The 20,868-nt window shown below is 43.5% G+C and overlaps 1 long non-coding RNA gene across 2 annotated transcripts in view; it reads left to right on the forward strand.

Annotated features, from left to right (window-relative positions):
- The window catches only part of LOC143810058 (uncharacterized), a 37,680-nt gene that overhangs the window by 1,455 nt on the left and 15,357 nt on the right, over positions 1–20,868 (forward strand). The window contains exons 2-3 of one of the 2 annotated variants that reach the window (XR_013222630.1): positions 2,719–2,871; positions 18,458–18,590. This is a non-coding gene — a long non-coding RNA (uncharacterized LOC143810058). The remainder of the gene's footprint in view (positions 1–2,718; positions 2,872–18,457; positions 18,591–20,868) is intronic. The other variant, XR_013222631.1, reaches the window with a different exon arrangement.

Below are 20,868 nucleotides of genomic sequence, written 5' to 3' on the forward strand. Positions count from 1 at the left end.
CACAGATATTGGACAGAAGAAGAATGGAAAATAGTGTTATGGACAGACAAATCCAAGTTTGAGGTGTTTGGATCACACAGAAGAACATTTGTGAGACGCAGAACAGCTGAAAAGATGCTGGAAGAGTGTCTGACGTCATCTGTCAAGCATGGTGGAGGTAATGTGATGGTCTGGGGTTGCTTTGGTGCTGGTAAAGTGGGAGATTTGTACAAGGTAAAAGGGATATTGAATAAGGAAGGCTATCACTCCATTTTGCAACGCCATGCCATACCCTGTGGACAGCGCATGATTGGAGCTAATTTCATCCTACAACAGGACAATGACCCAAAGCACACCTCCAAATTATGCAAGAACTATTTAGGGAAGAAGCAGGCAACTGGTATTCTATCTGTAATGGAGTGGCCAGTGCAGTCACCAGATCTCAAACCCACTGAGCTGTTGTGGGAGCAGCTTGACCGTATGGTACACAAAAAGTGCCCATCAGCCAAACCAACTTGTGGGAGGGGCTTCTGGAAGCATGGGGTGAAATTTCTCCAGATTACCTCAGCAAATTAACTGCTAGAATGCCAAAGGTCTGCAATGCTGTAATTGCTGCAAAGGGATCATTCTTTGACGAAAGCAAAAGTTTGAAGGAGAAAATTATTATTTCAAATTAAAAAAATTTTTTTGAACCTTGTCAATGTCTGGACTAGATTTTAAATTCATTTGGCAACTCATTTGATTAATAAAAGTATGAGCTTTCATGGAAAAGACAAAATTGTCTCGTGACCCTAAACTTTTGAACGATAGTGCATTTATTGAAAACTAAAAAAAACACCTGCAGCAGGCAGGCGCCTGTGCTGCAGCATGATCGCATGTGTAATGTGCAGTTCAATCTTTTATATCATTCTATAAAAAAATTAATCAGAAAAAAAAAGCTATCGGCAATCAGTATAATGGCGCCAACCTGGCAGTGTCTGTAGGTTTTGGAACGCCCCACCAGGGCAGTGGGGTACTCGGTACCAGGTCCGGTCTTTAAAGGGGATGTCACGGTGGCTGCGACCTGGTCCGTGGCCCTGGGCGTCCAATTAAAGGGGAAAGGTCTTAAGGAGAATTGTGGTAAATTCTGTCGTGACGCCACCTGTGGTGTTCGGTCAATAGTGGGACCGACGCTGCATTAAAGGGGTCCTCTGGGGGATGTTATCGCAGCAATGATGGAAACGCTTCCCACAGGTGAAGCGGGGTCCCCAGAGGTCCTGAAGTGTATGGCATTAATGGTGTAGGCCGGTAAAATGAGTAAAGGAAACAAGTTGTAAGTCTTTACCTGGTTTACTGTAGTTAGCAGGCCACAGTCCAGGGTACCAGGCATGGGTGATGGTGGTCCAGCCGGCTCAGAGGCAATGGGAGAATCTCCTTCCCAGTTGAGGTCCGTGAGCCTTTCCAACTAGCGCTTGCTAAAGTGAAGTCCCTGCTGCCTGAAGCTTTCTGCAGAGTCCTCTATTCCCCCTGTCCTGAGACAGGTACCTGCATGACGGGCACCTTGAGCCTTTTTACACGGACTCTATCATGCCCCGGTCTCCTGTGTCTCAGGCGTGGTGTGGGCCAATTACATACAGTTGTTGGCCCTCCGGTTCTGCTTTGTGTCTTAGAGTCTCACAAAAGCCTTGGGCTCCCGATTCCCAGGTACTGTGCTCTGGCTCAGAGGGTGTCCTCCCACTGTTCGCCTCTGAGCCCTTTCTCTCTCATCTGCTCCTTTTTTCTGTAGCTCCACCACATACAACAACCCTTCAGGTTCTCTTACTCCTTCCAGAGGCTGCAGCTCCCTCATGGCTGCCAGGCCTCTCTGTCTGCACTCAGTTCCAGACTTCCTTCTCCTTCAGTGTCTCTCCTAGACTGGCTAGCTCCTCCTCCAGGTCAGGATACATATAGCTTAGGGAAGCTCCCCTGAATCCGGGTCCTGAGCTCCCCCTCCTGGCCTGGATTTAGAGTATGTTGTGTGTGGGTACCTTATCTGGTGAAGAGAACTCCATTGCCTCTGAGCATGAGATTACTCTCCCCGAAGGAAAGGCAACATCACTGCAGCAGCCGGATACCTGGGGTGCTGCAGTTACTCAGCACAATCCTGCTGACAGGTTCCTTTAAAATCAGTTAGAAATTTATTCATAAAGTATTTTATCTAATTTTTTTATGTGGATTTAGGATCAGAATCTATTTCTAAATCCTTGTAAAAAAACCCCAGTGTGAACATATACCAGTAGAGTGCTGATTTTTGGAGGTAAGAGTCCTGTGAGTAGAATTTGTACCCCTCACACATTTATGGTACATACTTTCAGTATAGCACAAGTGTCACTGGTGTAGAGACTTTCTGTCTCTAAAGTCGGTTGAAGTTTAGCACCAGAAAACAGTGCTTCAAACACTAAAAGGAAACCAAAAATTGGCCAATGCAGATATTTGGACATTCTTTAAGATTTAAAAACAAAACACTGTGATCAAAGGTTGAAATTCACATTACATTTCCTGCATTCAAAACTAAAATGCCCGATCCTAGAAACATGAAGTCTAATTATGAGAGGATGACAACTAGATATAATAAACCTCAATCCGGTTCCCAGGAGAAGAGAAGTAAATATGGGTCTGAGGTAATAAATTTATCTAATCATATTTTGACCAAGGCACATTTAGAAGTACTCCAAAAGGGATTAACATTCTCCCCTACTAATAATTTTAATCTTTCTACAGCAACCAAAGACCTCTTCCTCTTCTCAAGGAAACTAGTAATGAAAAAACTCATGTCTCAGGATAGGACATTATTACCTATAACTGATCAGGCAGAACAGGAGGCATTGAGGGATCTCGAGTACCTCCTACAGGAACAGGAAACGGACAATATGGGTAAGTTTCCACAAAACATCTGTCCCAAATCAAGGACATTTCCCACCTTGTCGGCTGTTCCAGCTGTGGACATTTTTACACGCCTGGTGGCCCAGGATTTTAAGGAGATTACAACAAAACGTAGATATGATAACTTGACTGCCAGACAACGTCAAGCTTTACAAGAACTGCAATCTTTTGATGACATTGTTGCAGCGCCCCAGAGTCCTGGTCGTTGCAGTGCTGTGGCTTCGCCGCTAAGGGGAGCCATGGTACGTTCGATGGCACCGAAGGAGTTCCTCCAATCAGGTATCACAGACACCAATATGTTTCACAGCTGGGCCTCCGGGGGGAGCTAAGGGTGCTATTCATTAGGCCACTCCCCACCATAGTGGGTAAACTGGGGGTCAGGCAGGAAGTTAGACGGAGAACGCTGACGGGATTGAAAGGAGCAACACCCTGTGGCAGGGGGTGTTGTGAAGGGAGAGACTGTAGGGTCTCTGCCAGGGGTGGGATCCTGGCAGAGGCTTGGCATTGAAAGAACGTAACGGGTCCGCGCAGGCTCCTGGAAGCGGCGGGACTCAAGAAAGGACTAGAAGCGAGATAGATTGTGCTGAGTGAGAAACGAGATCAAGCAGAAGGAGAATACCAGCAGGGGTTTTGTTGAAAGAGGCAGCACCCTGCTGAGGCGCAATACCGGTGGCCGGAACGCCGAGGGAGTGGATTAGAATACAGCTTCAAGCCATACTCCAAACAGCGGCAGGACAGTCGGTCTCAGGCGGGCTGTCTACCACATATCACCTATGAAGTCTTGGGGGGCAATTGCGGGAGAGGGGCGACTCTAGGGTCCCGGAAGAACTCCAGGCCTACCTGACAAACGGGTGCCATTCCAACCTGAATACAGGGAAGGGGTGGATTACAGAGGAACATCAAATCGAGTTGTGAGGGAACTTAAGAAACAGACACAACCGTTGTGGGGTTACTTTCCGTGAGCACAGCAGGGAAGGACTACAACACATAGCGCTAGAAGGAAGGCACAGATCTCCACCTGAGAGGAGAACTCTGGAGGTGCCATTGGACCGGCCGGACTTGCGTAGCCTGGTGAACCATGTTCTGGACTGAGGACTCAGAGATCTCCAGTAAAGAGGTAAAGAGACTGCAACCTGGTGTCCTCGTTATTTACCGCGACTTACACCCCACAACCGCACCGCTACATCGCTACCATTACTACCACCTATTACACCGGACGTCCCCCACTGACGGGCAGGGCCACGGACCGGGTCTAGCCACCGTGACAACCCCGAGACTGAGAACTAGAGGCCCGGCTCCGGGTACCCCTCGGCCCTGCGGCGGTGTGGGGGCGCGCCGCAGACTTGGCGTCACGAACAGGATCTACTTAAGCCTGAGGAATCAGGTCATGTGTGCCTTGGAACTGTGATTTACTGTGCTTGGACTGTACTTTATTGAGAGACTGTGCTGCGCCATTTACCGCCAAAAGTTCCCGCCAAAACCGCCGCCATTACAGCGCTGAGGAGAGCGCAGGAGAAGAAGAAGGGCGTGGAAGTGGGCGTGAACAAGCTGAAGAGCGCAAAAGACAATGGCCGCCCAGTCTAAATATCTCGGCCCCTTGAGGACGTGTCCGTCAGCAGCCGAGATCCGCCTCCTGATCCTCAATGGTGGGCAGAGACAGAGAAAACGAAACCGCCCACGAAGGAGAGAGCGGGAAAAGGACCAGGAAGAAGAAGCGAGCGACATGGAGGACGCCATGGCCAGCTGCGCGGAGCCGGAGCGTGGGGTCGGAGCCGAGGACTCCCCCAGCTACCCGGAGAGGCACCGCAGCCAGACCTCCACAGTTGACGCTGATCCCCTGCAGACCGGAGCGGACAAGCTGATCCACCAACTCCTGCGGACGCAGCTGAGCACTGAGGCCGGGTGGAAGAAGACCATCATCGGGATCCTCGCCAGACGTCTGTCGGCAGCCTCGTCTGGTCCGGAGCAAGAAAGACGTTCCAGCGCTCCGAAGCCGGAAAGCGAGGTGCTGCAAGCAGAGATGACAGCGTCGCAGCACAAGGCCCCGCAGCCAGCGTTCCAGACCCCAGCGGAGACGGAGCAGACCGGCACCGGAGGAACCGCATCTGGAGCAGGTATGAAGGACGACCCTGCCCTGACGACCGACACCCCTCCAGTGACTGCTAGTGCCACAGCTGCTGACTCCGTTCCAGTGACTGATCTTGCAGCGGCCGCTACCTCTGCTGCAGCAAATGCCCATACTCAAGCTGCGCAGACCTCCATCGCTGCGCATGATTTAATCGTACATGAAAGACGGATTAACGGCGTTTGTCCAGCACTGGGTGTAACCCTGGACCTCACTTTGCCCAGGCCAAGAAGGGTTAAGTGCCAGGTGCAGCCCTGGAAGCCGTCCAACTAAGCCTCGGAAACCTGAAACTGTAAATAGTTAACTGTTTATTTCCTTGCTATTTTGCTGCTAAAACCCGTCCTGGGTTAACTCTTAAAGGGATCCCTTTGTTTACCCGGGATCTCTATTGCTTTTTATTTTTGCTTTCACTTTCATTTTTGCTTTTTTGTTCCACAATGTTATAAAAACTGCTGAATCATGAACAGTGCATGATTCGAACTTCCTTTGTAAATAGTTTGCACCTTCTTAAAGGTGCTTCCTACTGGTTTTAGCCAAAGACACTTTGCGAAGATACTTTTCCTACTGGTTTTAGCCAAAGACACTTTGCGAAGATATCAATGCTGGAACCTTTGCATGGACTGGTAGGCTGAGAGAACGAGCTACCTCAGAGAGACTTGGTCCCCTCTTAAAGGGGATGTGAAGAATTGAACTTGAGAGAGATACTGTTGCAGAACAGTAAAGCTATAATGATGCTTGAAAAGAATGTAACTGTTTTCCATGAAAAGTTAAATGTGTTCAATTTGTTTGAAATGTGAAACCTGAATAATGTTTTGAAAGGTGCAGAGAGCCCGTAGGGGTAGATGTAGAGATCTGCATAGCTGAAAGTAAAGAAGTAATGATGAAGGTGAGGATAGAAGGTAAACCCTGCGTCCCCATAGAAAGTTACTTTGTTACTAAGGACAGAAGGCGAACCCGTAGGGGTTAGAGAGTGAGTCCTTAAAGGAGCCGAGTAGAGCGGGCTCAGAGTTCTTTAAATGAAAGGAATGTTATGTCTATACTATGTATAGTAGCGAAAGGCAGTAGGCCCTGGCTGAACGGGGCGGTCCTGTAAAAGAAAGGAGAGGCAGTAGGTCTGGTGCCATAGGGACAGGCGGTCCTGCAGGTTCAAAGTAGGAGAATGTGAAGTTACCTTACCCTGTAATGTGATTATAGGAAGGCCTTTGGTAAACTAAGAGTGTATGTTTCTTAAAGGCAATGTTAATTTATTGTTCCAGAATTTGCACTAAGTAGAATACCCGGTTGGGTAACAGGAGTTATGCATAGCCTGTAATTTATAATGTTGACCATGTTTGTAACATTAAAAGTGTCCTCACCTCCCATAAAGGGAAGCCTGTTCAAGTATACTTATCGTTTTGCACTCAACAAAATTGTATGTCTTTTTGCTAACCTGTATTGTTGTTTTCTTCCCAGTCCCGGAGTACTGTGTTTAACCAGGGGGGAGTGCAGCGCCCCAGAGTCCTGGTCGTTGCAGTGCTGTGGCTTCGCCGCTAAGGGGAGCCATGGTACGTTCGATGGCACCGAAGGAGTTCCTCCAATCAGGTATCACAGACACCAATATGTTTCACAGCTGGGCCTCCGGGGGGAGCTAAGGGTGCTATTCATTAGGCCACTCCCCACCATAGTGGGTAAACTGGGGGTCAGGCAGGAAGTTAGACGGAGAACGCTGACGGGATTGAACGGAGCAACACCCTGTGGCAGGGGGTGTTGTGAAGGGAGAGACTGTAGGGTCTCTGCCAGGGGTGGGATCCTGGCAGAGGCTTGGCATTGAAAGAACGTAACGGGTCCGCGCAGGCTCCTGGAAGCGGCGGGACTCAAGAAAGGACTAGAAGCGAGATAGATTGTGCTGAGTGAGAAACGAGATCAAGCAGAAGGAGAATACCAGCAGGGGTTTTGTTGAAAGAGGCAGCACCCTGCTGAGGCGCAATACCGGTGGCCGGAATGCCGAGGGAGTGGATTAGAATACAGCTTCAAGCCATACTCCAAACAGCGGCAGGACAGTCGGTCTCAGGCGGGCTGTCTACCACATATCACCTATGAAGTCTTGGGGGGCAATTGCGGGAGAGGGGCGACTCTAGGGTCCCGGAAGAACTCCAGGCCTACCTGACAAACGGGTGCCATTCCAACCTGAATACAGGGAAGGGGTGGATTACAGAGGAACATCAAATCGAGTTGTGAGGGAACTTAAGAAACAGACACAACCGTTGTGGGGTTACTTTCCGTGAGCACAGCAGGGAAGGACTACAACACATAGCGCTAGAAGGAAGGCACAGATCTCCACCTGAGAGGAGAACTCTGGAGGTGCCATTGGACCGGCCGGACTTGCGTAGCCTGGTGAACCGTGTTCTGGACTGAGGACTCAGAGATCTCCAGTAAAGAGGTAAAGAGACTGCAACCTGGTGTCCTCGTTATTTACCGCGACTTACACCCCACAACCGCACCGCTACATCGCTACCATTACTACCACCTATTACACCGGACGTCCCCCACTGACGGGCAGGGCCACGGACCGGGTCTAGCCACCGTGACAACCCCGAGACTGAGAACTAGAGGCCCGGCTCCGGGTACCCCTCGGCCCTGCGGCGGTGTGGGGGCGCGCCGCATTGTCATCAAACCAGCTGACAAGGGGGAAATATGTTGTTCTTTGGCCTCGATCCATGTATGAATGAGAAGCCAGCAAACATTTGAGGGATGGCAATACCTATGTCAGATTAGATAGTAATCCTGTTAGTAAATTCCCAAGCCAACTTGAAGAAATCCTTGAGAGGGCTCTAGAACAAGGTATTATCCCTAAAAAAGTGTTTGATGGGCTTTTGACTAAATTTCCAAAGATACCTACACTTTACTTTTTTCCTAAAGTACACAAGGACCCAATAAATCCTCCGGGACGTCCCATTGTCTCTGGCATGGGAGGGTTGAGCGACCCGGTATGCAAATTTATTGATTTCTATCTAAAGCCACTAGTTGAGTCGCTTCCCTCCTATGCCAGAGACACGTCTGATGTCCTGACCAGAATTAATTGTATACAATTAGAGGGAGACATGATCTTGGTAACCGCAGACATCGAAACCCTTTATACATGCATTCGTCATGAAGATGGCTTGGAGGCGGTCCGCTTCTTCCTGGGAACCAGCAACTGGGATGGCCAAACATGTGAACTTATCATGGAATTGTTAGATTTTATTTTAACCAAAATTTTTTTTATTTAAAGATGTTTTTTATTTGCAGAAACGCGGCACTGCCATGGGCGCGGCCTGTGCGCCATCCTTTGCTGGCCTCTTCCTGGGATATTGGGAGCGGGGGGTGTTCGGCAGGGGCGCGGACGGCGCCCGGGGCGCAGACCATGTACAGTGCTGGTTACGTTATATCGATGATTTGTTTATTATTTGGCAAGGTACAGAAATACAATTACAAGATTTCATGCAGCAATTGAATCTCAATAATTTTAATATCAAATTGACATATATTGCCAGCAAAAGTTCAATTAATTTTTTAGATATCAACGTTCAAGTTGATCAATATCTTTTTCTACAAACTGATGTTCACAGAAAGCCTACGTCAACTAATTCATTGCTGCATGCAAATTCTAGTTATCTTTACAGTACTATTAAGGCCATCCCAGTTGGTCAGTTTCTCAGGATGAGGCGGATCTGTTCCTCCGAGTCCAAATTCCAATCTCAGGCCAATGACCTTCGTACAAGATTTTTAGAGAGAGGGCACTCTAAAAAGTGTGTCAAGGCGGGATACAATCGTGCCAAGTTGTGTGTCAGAGAGGATTTACTAAGCCCAAAGGTCAAACCAAATAAAATGGAAAACAAAATTCGGTATATATCAACATACAACGGACAATGGCAGTACATGAGAGCCTGCATTCAAAAACATTGGAATGTATTAAAAACTGATGCGACACTAGCCAAGAATCTAACTGATGTTCCCCTTATGACTTCGAGACGTAGTAAAAATCTGCGAGATTTATTGATGAGCAACCACTATGTCCCGGCCATAGATTGCAGTGGTACCTATTTTCGCTCAGGTGGTCCTATCAAAGGATGCTTTTCCTGCGGGAATTGCATAGCATGTAAAAATATTTTCCGTTCCACGACTTTTCAATCAGTTGACGGAAAAAAACTAATTAATATTAGACAGCACATTACTTGTAATACAACACAGGTAATTTACTATGCAACATGTACTTGCCCAAAAATATATGTTGGTTTGACCTCAAGGCGTTTGGGCACTCGTACACGCGAGCATGTCCGAGACATTATGGCTGCGGAATTAGAAACTAAAATCTCACTCCTCAAAACCCTACCCCATCGTTTTCGGTTATTTCATAACTGTAATCCAAAACATCTTTTTGAAAGGGGCATTGAACACGTTCAATGTGGTATAAGGGGAGGTGACATTAAACGTCTCTTGGCACAAAAAGAATGCAGATGGATTTTTATCCTTGGCACAATGGTGCCGGATGGATTAAACAAAACCACAGGCTACTCTTCTTTCTTATAAATTCTAAATACCCTGGTTGCCCAGACTTGGTAGTAGTTGGACCCTTCTCTAGATATACCATCTCCTGTTAATTGGTCTCCTTTTTTAAAATATTATGTTTTAAAAAAAAATTGTTAACTCTTTTTCTCTTGCTTTCTTATTCTATTTTAGCTTTATATTTCATTGTGATCTGAATATACAGTGATTTTGAATGACGGTTGAACATCCACTTGTGCAAGCAATTACTTCCAGGAAAGTTCATCTAAATATTCCCAACACAAGCCACCATTTAATTTTTTCATCATTAGTATTAATATTAATGTGTAATACTTATGTAATTATATCTATGTGTCACGTTTTTATGTTCTATATATGGAGATTTCACTATATTATTGTATGTTATAAATCTGTATGTGATGGCACTTTATATCCAGTCTTATTGTATAACATATATACTGTATGTGTAGCACTTTATATAATATTTACAAACAAGCTATAACACTTTTATATCACATTTTTCCACATGAGGCACTTTTTTAATGCCTCATTATAGATCATAAAATTATTATAACAGTTTTAGTTATTTGCATAACATGTCACTATAGTCTTTGTTAGGTATTTTTCTTGTGTATATGTTATTTATATGTTTTTTTAATTTCTTGATATGCTGGTATTTGCTTCAATTACGTGCTCGCTATGGTCTGGGTCCATTTATGCCCCTTGTGCCTCTGTGTCTCATGTCGGGTATCATGCGGCTAGGCGCCGGCCGCTGTATCCGGCATGTGCATTGGTGACACGGGTTACAATTACAGGACCCGGAGATAGTGTCCACGCATGATCAAAGGCAGGAGATGCTATAGGCTCGTTTCTGGTCATATGACCGGAACGGCCGTGTATTTAATGCTGACGTCTATCCATTTGAGACCACGCCCCCTTGAGGAAGCGAGAATCAGTCTCGCGAAAGGCGCGTCGGGGAGAGTGGTCGTTCAATGGACTGAACTTAATACACTATGGGTAACTAACCTTTTATTTCATTATTCTTTTGGGCAGCATTTTTTTGCATGATATGTGTGGCATTTACTCTTGGCCGAAACTACCCGAATCTTTATAAGGGAAGAAATTTCTTTCCTTTTTAGCACATGCGTGGTAAGGGACTATTTTGTTTCATGTCTATAGCTATGGCCATTTGGAAGTAAAATTTTTTTCTGCTGTCTAATCAGCCCAGGATAGCGACCACTTTGCGTTTGCACCTATTAGGATCACACTATTTTCCATGCTAATATATAATTTATTTAATGTGATATATGTAAAGAAATTCTTTTGTCTTTTGATGTTTTATATTCAAAAAATTGTATTTTTATACAAAAAACTCTAGTTCTCCTATATTCAAAAATGCTATAATTGAGTTAGTATATGTGTTATAATTTGCACATTGCTGGTTTTTTCTATATGTCCTGCATTCATGTAAACAAATGAGTGTTTATTTGTGATTTATCTAATAATTACTTTTTATACTGTCCCTTTGAAAATTTACTTGCTTTGACCATCTTTTTTTTTCATCCAAAGAAATGAAGCCATTCATGCACTAACCTGTCAAAAGTCCTTCTTAGCGGGTCTATAGACCTGATACCACATTGTGAGTTTTTGACATAATCATCAGTCAACATGGCAGGATAGGCATTTTTCTATCAAATAAATTCACTGGGCCTTAAGGTGGAGTAGACTACATTATTTTCCACTCTCTTATGCCGGGGTCACACTTGTGAGTGTGATGCGAGAAAGTCGCACAAGTCTCTTGCATCAATTCCTGGCACTGCCGCCGGCACTTGTGACCGGAGTGTGCGGCTGCATAGAAATACATGCAGCCGCACACTCCAGTCCCGAGTGCCGGCGGCTGTGCCGGGTATTGATGGGAGAGACTTGAGCGAGTTTCTCGCATCACACTCGCAAGCGTCACCCGGCCTTAGGTCAACTGAGATTATTGTATAAGATAACGCAAAAATCGGAAACAATTTGCACATGGTGCAATTTCAATGACTATAACCTGAGCATTAAACAAAAGAAGCCCATACCTGCTTTCAATCATCTAGCATTATGTGCTTGTATGACTCTCATGGTGCTCACTGTAGTTGATAGATAATCAAATCAATGTTGTATATAATTACTTTACTAAATATACTCGTTAAAGGGAATATGTCAGCAGGTTTTTGATAACTCATCTGAGGGCAGCATAATGTAGGCAAAGAGACCCTGAATCCAACTCTGTATCATTTAGATTACTGGGTGCAGCTGTTCTTACACAATCAATGTTTTGAGATTTAGCAATGCAGCAGAGCTGAGAAAACTAGCCCGTCCACACCAGGCTTTGTATGTACAATGTCTATAGATAACGAGGTGATTATCACAGAAGGGATGTGTTGGACTATCAGGCACATGCTGCTTTAGTCCAGCAATGATAGACGTCTGGGTGCTAAAACATTCAATGAAAGTAAACAGCACTGAGCTTGATGAGAGAGGCATCACTAAATGTGTGTGAACCCCTACAGCATGATGTCTTTAGATTACATATCAAATACTTGCTGACTGATTTCTTTTAAGCTATTTATTATATTCAATAGAATATATTTTGATACTAAGAGTCATTGAAGATGTGTTTAACCCCTTTCTGTCCTCGGACAGAATAGTACGCCCGAGGATAGAACCCTCGCTTTGATGTGGGCTCCGGCGGTGAGCCCGCATCAAAGCCGGGACATGTCAGCTGTTTTGAACAGCTGACATGTGCCTGCAATAGGCACGGGCAGAATCATGATCCACCCGCGCCTATTAACTAGTTAAATGCCACTGTCAAACTCTGACAGCGGCATTTAACAAGCGCTTCCGGTTGAAAATGTGCACATCGGTGACCCCCATCACATGATCGTCGGCATAAAAGCCAGAGGTCTCCTCTATGGTTGTTGATGGCGGATTGCTAAGAGCACCACCCTGTGGTCGGCTCTCATAGCAATGCAGTAATTCTATTACATAGAGGCGATCTGAGCATTGCATCTCTGTAGCAGAGGCAATCGAGTTATAGCAGCTTCTAGCCTCCCATGGAGCCTATTGAAGCATGGCAAAAGTAAAAAAAAAGTTTTAAAAAATATGAAAAAAAATATATAAAAGTTTAAATCGCCCTCCTTTCACCCCATTCAAAATAATAGCAAACTTCTGAATTTTTTTTCACCACTTAGATTAAAAAGATCCTCGACATAGACATGTTTGGTGTCTATGAACTTGTAATGACCTGGAAGATCATAATGGCATTTAGTGAACCTAGCAAAAAAAACAAACAAAAAACACTTGTGAGCTTGCACTTTTTTTGCAATTTCACCACACTTGGAATTTTTTTCCTGTTTTCGAGTACACGACATGCTAAAACCAATGATGTCGTTCAAAAGGACAACTTGCCCCGCAAAAAATAAGCCCTCACATGGCCATGGTGATGGAAAAATAAAGAAGTTATGGTTCTGAGAAGAAGGGGAGTGAAAAACGAAAACGCAAAACCGCAAAAAAAGCTGAGGTCATTAAGGGTTAAAGTACAATAACATATCCAGAATTTAAAACACTTGTTCTGTATATAACATGTAAATTATTATATATACTGAATCACTAGTAGGGTCAAAGTTTTCATTAAACAAATCTAAGAAATTTGGTACTGTTTCACTAAATTGCTGACAGTGCCAAACTTTGATGTTGTGCTCCATTCACATATGTACTTGTTAGCAGAGCAGTTTCATGGTTGTAGTGTCAGTTTGATGAGAGCTGTTTCTTGTCCTTTGACCACAATTTATAGTATTGTTGCTTTAGCCTTCCTGGTGGCCTATATTGTATTCTTTATTCTACTGACAAGTCTTCATTGGCTTCACTATAAAATATTGTCTGTATTGCCGGTTACAGTTTTCCTTTTTTATAATATTTGTTCAACTAATTTTCCATATTGAATAGTATTTGTGTTCACTAACATAATCCTCACCCACAAAGGGCATAATGCTGTTGTTCTGCATCAGCTCTAGCGACGACGATTTTGCATTCACCCGTAAAACAATGCATACTGTATGTGTAAGGGTAATACATTGCCCAGAACACGATTTATATCCTAAATCTTAATATATGTTTGAAACGGTTTTGTACTGCTGGGCACATGAGTCATCTTGGCTATAAATCAACTTTACAAGTATAAATAAACTGGAATAATGTATACTATATGTAATGTAGACACAGTATGTAACAAATGTAAAATGACATAGGAGTCTTGCCTCTGGCTTCCACGGTGTTACAGATGCACTTGAAAAAAAAACCATATGAAAATATCCATTTTCTTTCATTCTGTCCATGTAGGTATATATATATATATATATATATATATATATATATATATATATATATATATAGATATATACACTCACCGGCCACTTTATTAGGTACACCTGTCCAACTTCTTGTTAACACTTAATTTCTAATCAGCCAATCACATGGCGGCAACTCAGTGCATTTAGGCATGTAGACGTGGTCAAGACAATCTCCTGCAGTTCAAACCGAGCATCAGTATGGGGAAGAAAGGTGATTTGAGTGCCTTTGAACGTGGCATGGTTGTTGGTGCCAGAAGGGCTGGTCTGAGTATTTCAGAAACTGCTGATCTACTGGGATTTTCACGCACAACCATCTCTAGGGTTTACAGAGAATGGTCCGAAAAAGAAAAAAAATCCAGTGAGCGGCAGTTCTGTGGGCGGAAATGCCTTGTTGATGCCAGAGGTCAGAGGAGAATGGGCAGACTGGTTCGAGCTGATAGAAAGGCAACAGTGACTCAAATCGCCACCCGTTACAACCAAGGTAGGCCTAAGAGCATCTCTGAACGCACAGTGCGTCGAACTTTGAGGCAGATGGGCTACAGCAGCAGAAGACCACACCGGGTACCACTCCTTTCAGCTAAGAACAGGAAACTGAGGCTACAATTTGTACAAGCTCATCGAAATTGGACAGTAGAAGATTGGAAAAACGTTGCTTGGTCTGATGAGTCTCGATTTCTGCTGCGACATTCGGATGGTAGGGTCAGAATTTGGTGTAAACAACATGAAAGCATGGATCCATCCTGCCTTGTATGGAGCATCTTTGGGATGTGCAGCCGACAAATCTGCGGCAACTGTGTGATGCCATCATGTCAATATGGACCAAAATCTCTGAGGAATGCTTCCAGCACCTTGTTGAATCTATGCCACGAAGAATTGAGGCAGTTCTGAAGGCAAAAGGGGGTCCAACCCCTTACTAGCATGATGTACCTAATAAAGTGGCCGGTGAGTGTATATATACAGTGGGGCAAAAAAGTATTTAGTCAGTCAGCAATAGTGCAAGTTCCACCACTTAAAAAGATGAGAGGCGTCTGTAATTTACATCATAGGTAGACCTCAACTATGGGAGACAAACTGAGAAAAAAAAATCCAGAAAATCACATTGTCTGTTTTTTTATCATTTTATTTGCATATTATGGTGGCAAATAAGTATTTGGTCAGAAACAAACAATCAAGATTTCTGGCTCTCACAGACCTGTAACTTCTTCTTTAAGAGTCTCCTCTGTCCTCCACTCATTACCTGTAGTAATGGCACCTGTTTAAACTTGTTATCAGTATAAAAAGACACCTGTGCACACCCTCAAACAGTCTGACTCCAAACTCCACTATGGTGAAGACCAAAGAGCTGTCAAAGGACACCAGAAACAAAATTGTAGCCCTGCACCAGGCTGGGAAGACTGAATCTGCAATAGCCAACCAGCTTGGAGTGAAGAAAATCAACAGTGGGAGCAATAATTAGAAAATGGAAGACATTCAAGACCACTGATAATCTCCCTCGATCTGGGTCTCCACGCAAAATCCCACCCCGTGGGGTCATAATGATCACAAGAACGGTGAGCAAAAATCCCAGAACCACGCGGGGGGACCTAGTGAATGAACTGCAGAGAGCTGGGACCAATGTAACAAGGCCTACCATAAGTAACACACTACGCCACCATGGACTCAGATCCTGCAGTGCCAGACGTGTCCCACTGCTTAAGCCAGTACATGTCCGGGCCCGTCTGAAGTTTGCTAGAGAGCATTTGGATGATCCAGAGGAGTTTTGGGAGAATGTCCTATGGTCTGATGAAACCAAACTGGAACTGTTTGGTAGAAACACAACTTGTCGTGTTTGGAGGAAAAAGAATACTGAGTTGCATCCATCCAAAACCATACCTACTGTAAAGCATGGTGGTGGAAACATCATGCTTTGGTGCTGTTTCTCTGCAAAGAGGCCAGGACGACTGATCCGGGTACATGAAAGAATGAATGGGGCCATGTATCGTGAGATTTTGAGTGCAAACCTCCTTCTATCAGCAAGGGCATTGAAGATGAAACGTGGCTGGGTCTTTCAACATGACAATGATCCAAAGCACACCGCCAAGGCAACGAAGGAGTGGCTTCGTAAGAAGCATTTCAAGGTCCTGGAGTGGCCTAGCCAGTCTCCAGATCTCAACCCTATAGAAAACCTTTGAAGGGAGTTGAAAGTCCGTGTTGCCAAGCGAAAAGCCAAAAACATCACTGCTCTAGAGGAGATCTGCATGGAGGAATGGGCCAACATACCAACAACAGTGTGTGGCAACCTTGTGAAGACTTACAGAAAACGTTTGACCTCTGTCATTGCCAACAAAGGATATATTACAAAGTATTGAGATGAAATTTTGTTTCTGACCAAATACTTATTTGCCACCATAATATGCAAATAAAATGATAAAAAAACAGACAATGTGATTTTCTGGATTTTTTTTTCTCAGTTTGTCTCCCATAGTTGAGGTCTACCTATGATGTAAATTACAGACGCCTCTCATCTTTTTAAGTGGTGGAACTTGCACTATTGCTGACTGACTAAATACTTTTTTGCCCCACTGTATATATATATATATATATATATATATATATATATATATATGTTTCTATTTATATCTATTTATCTATCCACCCATTCATCCATCCATGCATCCATCTATTTATCTTTGAATGGATATGTATACCATTGCCTACACTTAATCTTTTATTTTATAGTACACTATGCTGGCTTGTTCTTCGCACTGTAACTACGGTATGCACCTTATAATAATTTTGGAGACTATGGAGTGCTAACATTGGTCAACTGTTCAGTGTTCAGGTCGGAGTCTGCTCTGCAACTTACACTTTTGTCAATTTGTTTTTGTATATTTCTCCCCAAATTATTCCTCTGCTTAGGTTAGTACCCAAAGAAAAGGCCCTTTTGATCTGTGCTGCTGGAAAAAACACGATATGTGAATAGCACCATAGATTATAATGAGTGCATGATCTATCTTTGAAAAAATGGTTGCAACACATACAGTACAGACCAAAAGTTTGGACACACCTTCTCATTTAAAGATTTTTCTGTATTTTCATGACCATGAAAATTGTACATTCACACTGAAGGCATCAAAACTATGAATTAACAAATGTGGAATTATATACTTAACAAAAAAATGTGAAACAACTGAAATTATGTCTTATATTCTAGGTTCTTCAAAGTAGCCACCTTTTGAATCTTTAAATGAGAAGGTGTGTCCAAACTTTTGGTCTGTACTGTATGTGCCACACGAATGCCTTAATTAAGCATAGAACACATACCCATTATTATCTTTGGTGTGATTTACATATCCGTGTTTTTTTTAATGGACCATAAATGATGAGTGAATACATTCGGCACTATTCATTACTTGCTCAAATAGTACGATATTCGGGCTATTTGTTACTAGAAATGAGCAAATTTGTTCAGAAAATGATCGCCAAACATAAATTCGGCACAAGTATGGCACATTCGGATTCGTGATTGTAAATCCAAGTAAAATTTTATAAAATTGTTAAAAAGATCAGCATCATTCGGTAAAAGTGCGGAATAATATTTGCATTGCCACTAAATTATTTTCCTCACTTTAGCAATGATAATGGTGGTGTATCGTAAGCATTTGGCACCTGTTTGATAAGGGAAAAGGGTTTGCAGAGCTCAGAGGAATCACAGCACAGCAGTAATTTTTTTTCCCTAATTTTATGTCTGCACATTGTGGCTAGCCAATCAGGGCGAAGGAAACACGCACAATGTCCAGACACCATTGCTTGTGTCATTGGCTGCTGAAATCACATGTCCCTCTCCATATAAATAGCGGACATGTTGGTTTAGCGCCATTTTGACACTGTAACAGCACAGAGAGGCTGCTCCTGACGCTGCCACTGTTACTATGCAGCTGTCTTTTTGTGAGTAGTGCATCTAAAAGAAAAATTCTACTATGCAGCTGTCACTTTCCCATTTGTGGTCCAAGAAGCCTCTGTTTGTATTGCACCAAAAAGCGTCTGGGTGTACTGTGCAAAAAAGCCTTTGTTTCTACATTACTAAAAAGCCTCCGGTAGGACTGTGCAAAAAAGCCTGTGTGTGTATTGTGCCAAAAAGTCTTTGTTTCTTCTGTACCAAAAAGCCTCTGGGAGTACTGTGCCAAAACCCCTCTGTGTATACTGTGCCAAAAAAAGCCTTTGATTTTACTTTCCCCAAAAGCCTCTGTCTGTACTGTACAAAAAACATCTGTTTCTACTTTGCTAAAAAGCATTTGAAAGTATTGTGCCAAGTAACCTTTGTTTCTATAATGACAGTGAGCTTTTTTGGTTGCCACCCTGCTGTGAACATGGTTGTTCCTAATCCTCCAAAACTGTTCCCTGGCTGGACATTTGTGTACCTGGCCACTATTGGTACAGGAAACCATTCTCTAAGACATGTGTATGACTGGCCTGATAATGGTGTGAATGTTTCATGTTCCTTCTACCTTTCCTCCTGTTTCACCACCTCATTCATCCTCACCGGAAATTTTTTTTCTAGGAGGCATACAAGTGGGATAATAATGCTGATGATGGTGTCATCAGCAATGGCCATGTTCTTGGAGTACTCTAAACAGCACAACACTGGACACACGTCATGCGACATACCTCCTTGATGGTATGTCGCATATGAGGTGGGTGACACTGCACCGCAGACAGGAGAGCAGCAGCAGGGTGAGAATGGCAAAAACGCATACAAATGGCCTGCACTTTCTGACTGGATGAGGAGATTAAGGAGGAAACGTGGAGAGAGAAAAAGTGCTTCATTTGGGCATGTAGTAGGCACAGGTTGACCACAGCATCTCTCTTACTGCAGCACCTACACCATCACCAGCAACACAGACACATCCCCTACTTGATGCTCACCTCATTGTTTTCAACCCAAAAAAGTGCAGAGTATTACCCTGCCTGTATACACAGAGAGAGTGGACAGCAGTTTATTACACTACCTGGTTATTTTTATTTAAAAATTAAAAAAAACACAAAAAGATAGATACCTCCTTCTCCTATGCCTTTTCCACCCTCACTGCCACTTCCTCCTCCTTTTATCCTGTGTTATTTTATGTCATTTACTTTATCCAAATTTAATTGCAGGACAATTGTCCTGCTCTTACCCCTATGTAACTTCCTTTTGCAGCCCCCTAGCCTTTATTTTGAACACTTTACAGCCATTTTAAAGAGCCGAAGATCGGATTCCCATTGACTCCTATTGGGTTCAGGTTCGGAGTCAAGTTCGTATACCAAACTGAACTTTTAACTCTAGTTTGCTGCACCCGAAGAACCTGAACATCCACGATTCAATCATCCCTACCGGTCTGCATCACTTATGACTGTCACAGAAGACTGACCAAATATAGAAAATAGCTGACAGCACTCACAGTATTGAGGTGCCCGTTCCAGATCCAAGGAACCCTCTTAGAATATCCAAACATTTTCTGCTCCACAAAATATTTCGGAACAAGTAATTCCGTGAGTCCCATTCGTATTGTACTCTTATGCTTGCTAATGCGGGCCCTAACCTCCATAGTGGTCTCCCCCATGTAAATCATACCGCAAGGACACACAATCATGTAAACTACTTAGCTAGAAGCACAGGTGTATCTCTCTTTCAAAGATTTTTTTTGCTGGTATGGGGATGATAGAACATTTCACCCTTAAGCATATTGTTGCAAAAGGCACACCCAAGACATGGAAAATTTCCATGCCTTGGAGTGCTCAAAGTGCGTTGGATAGGGAATTTGGAAGTACTATAGTCTGACTTAACCAATTTATCCTTCAGATTGTGACCTCTTCTAAAGGACAATAAAGGCTGAGAATCAAACTCTGGAACAGATGGTACGCCCCGATGTAATAGAGCCCGATGTTTCCTTAGGATTGTACCAATCTTCTTACTAGAGGGATTATAAGTAGACCCAAATGGAATGTGTTTGAACATTTGTCCAGTAAATACTTTATTTCCGGTTTCTTCCCTTGAAGATTCAAAGCTCTATCTTTATACCTAAGAAACTCTTTCCTGGGATAGCCTCTAGCTATAAATTTATGACACATCTCGTTGAGTCTCAAATCTACAATCTCCTCATCTGACACTATCGTCCTATCCTCCTCCTGTTGACAGTGGAATTCCAGTGTATCACATGATTGCATGATGTATTATGGTCTGAGGGTGCTCTTTGATGAGGTATTTGTGATCTGACTCTCTGATTCTGGTATGATGCAGTGGATAGGTTTCTTTATAGACGCCGACATGGTTTTAAATGAAAGAAGCTCTGTGATTGGTGAAACTCTCCTCTCATGAAAGGTCAGGCGCCTTTTTGTTTAGCTTCATGATTGGATCTCTATGAGGCAAGTATTTGCATTAATTAGGACTCGACCTGATTCGGCAATGGTCTCCATGGAGACGATTATGCTTTTTCTCCATTTGTTATTGTTAAATGAATGTATTGGTGAAAGAGGTGAAGGGATGATATTTTTTTAACTATGCTTATGATTGATCAATGTACTATGACAGATATGGACCCTAAATGTATCTGATGACTGTTATTTGTAAATCTCTTTTGTATATTTCTTAATATGGGACGTGGCCAGATGGTGATTGGTGCTTGCTGTAGCTCCACACTATTTAAAGCCCGCCCTTTGTACTGTTATGTATACTTGACAAAGATCCATTTTGGATCGAAACGTTGTATTATACTATTACAGAATAAAGTTTTTCTTTTTTCTACTACACCTGGATGGAGTGCTGTTCCTTTATTTTCTGCTGTCACGGAAGACTGATTCTGCAGCTAGACGGCCGGGGCACAGCAAGTAAAAAAGGCTGGTTTTCTCACCCTCATTTTCCTCTTTGTCAGACTGGCAGAGGGTAAACTCGCAGCTGGGGGTGCAGGAGGAACAAATCAAATTGACATGCTGTTT

This window comes from Ranitomeya variabilis, chromosome 2, assembly GCF_051348905.1.
Source record: "Ranitomeya variabilis isolate aRanVar5 chromosome 2, aRanVar5.hap1, whole genome shotgun sequence".
In the NCBI taxonomy this organism is placed as follows: Eukaryota; Metazoa; Chordata; class Amphibia; order Anura; family Dendrobatidae; genus Ranitomeya; species Ranitomeya variabilis.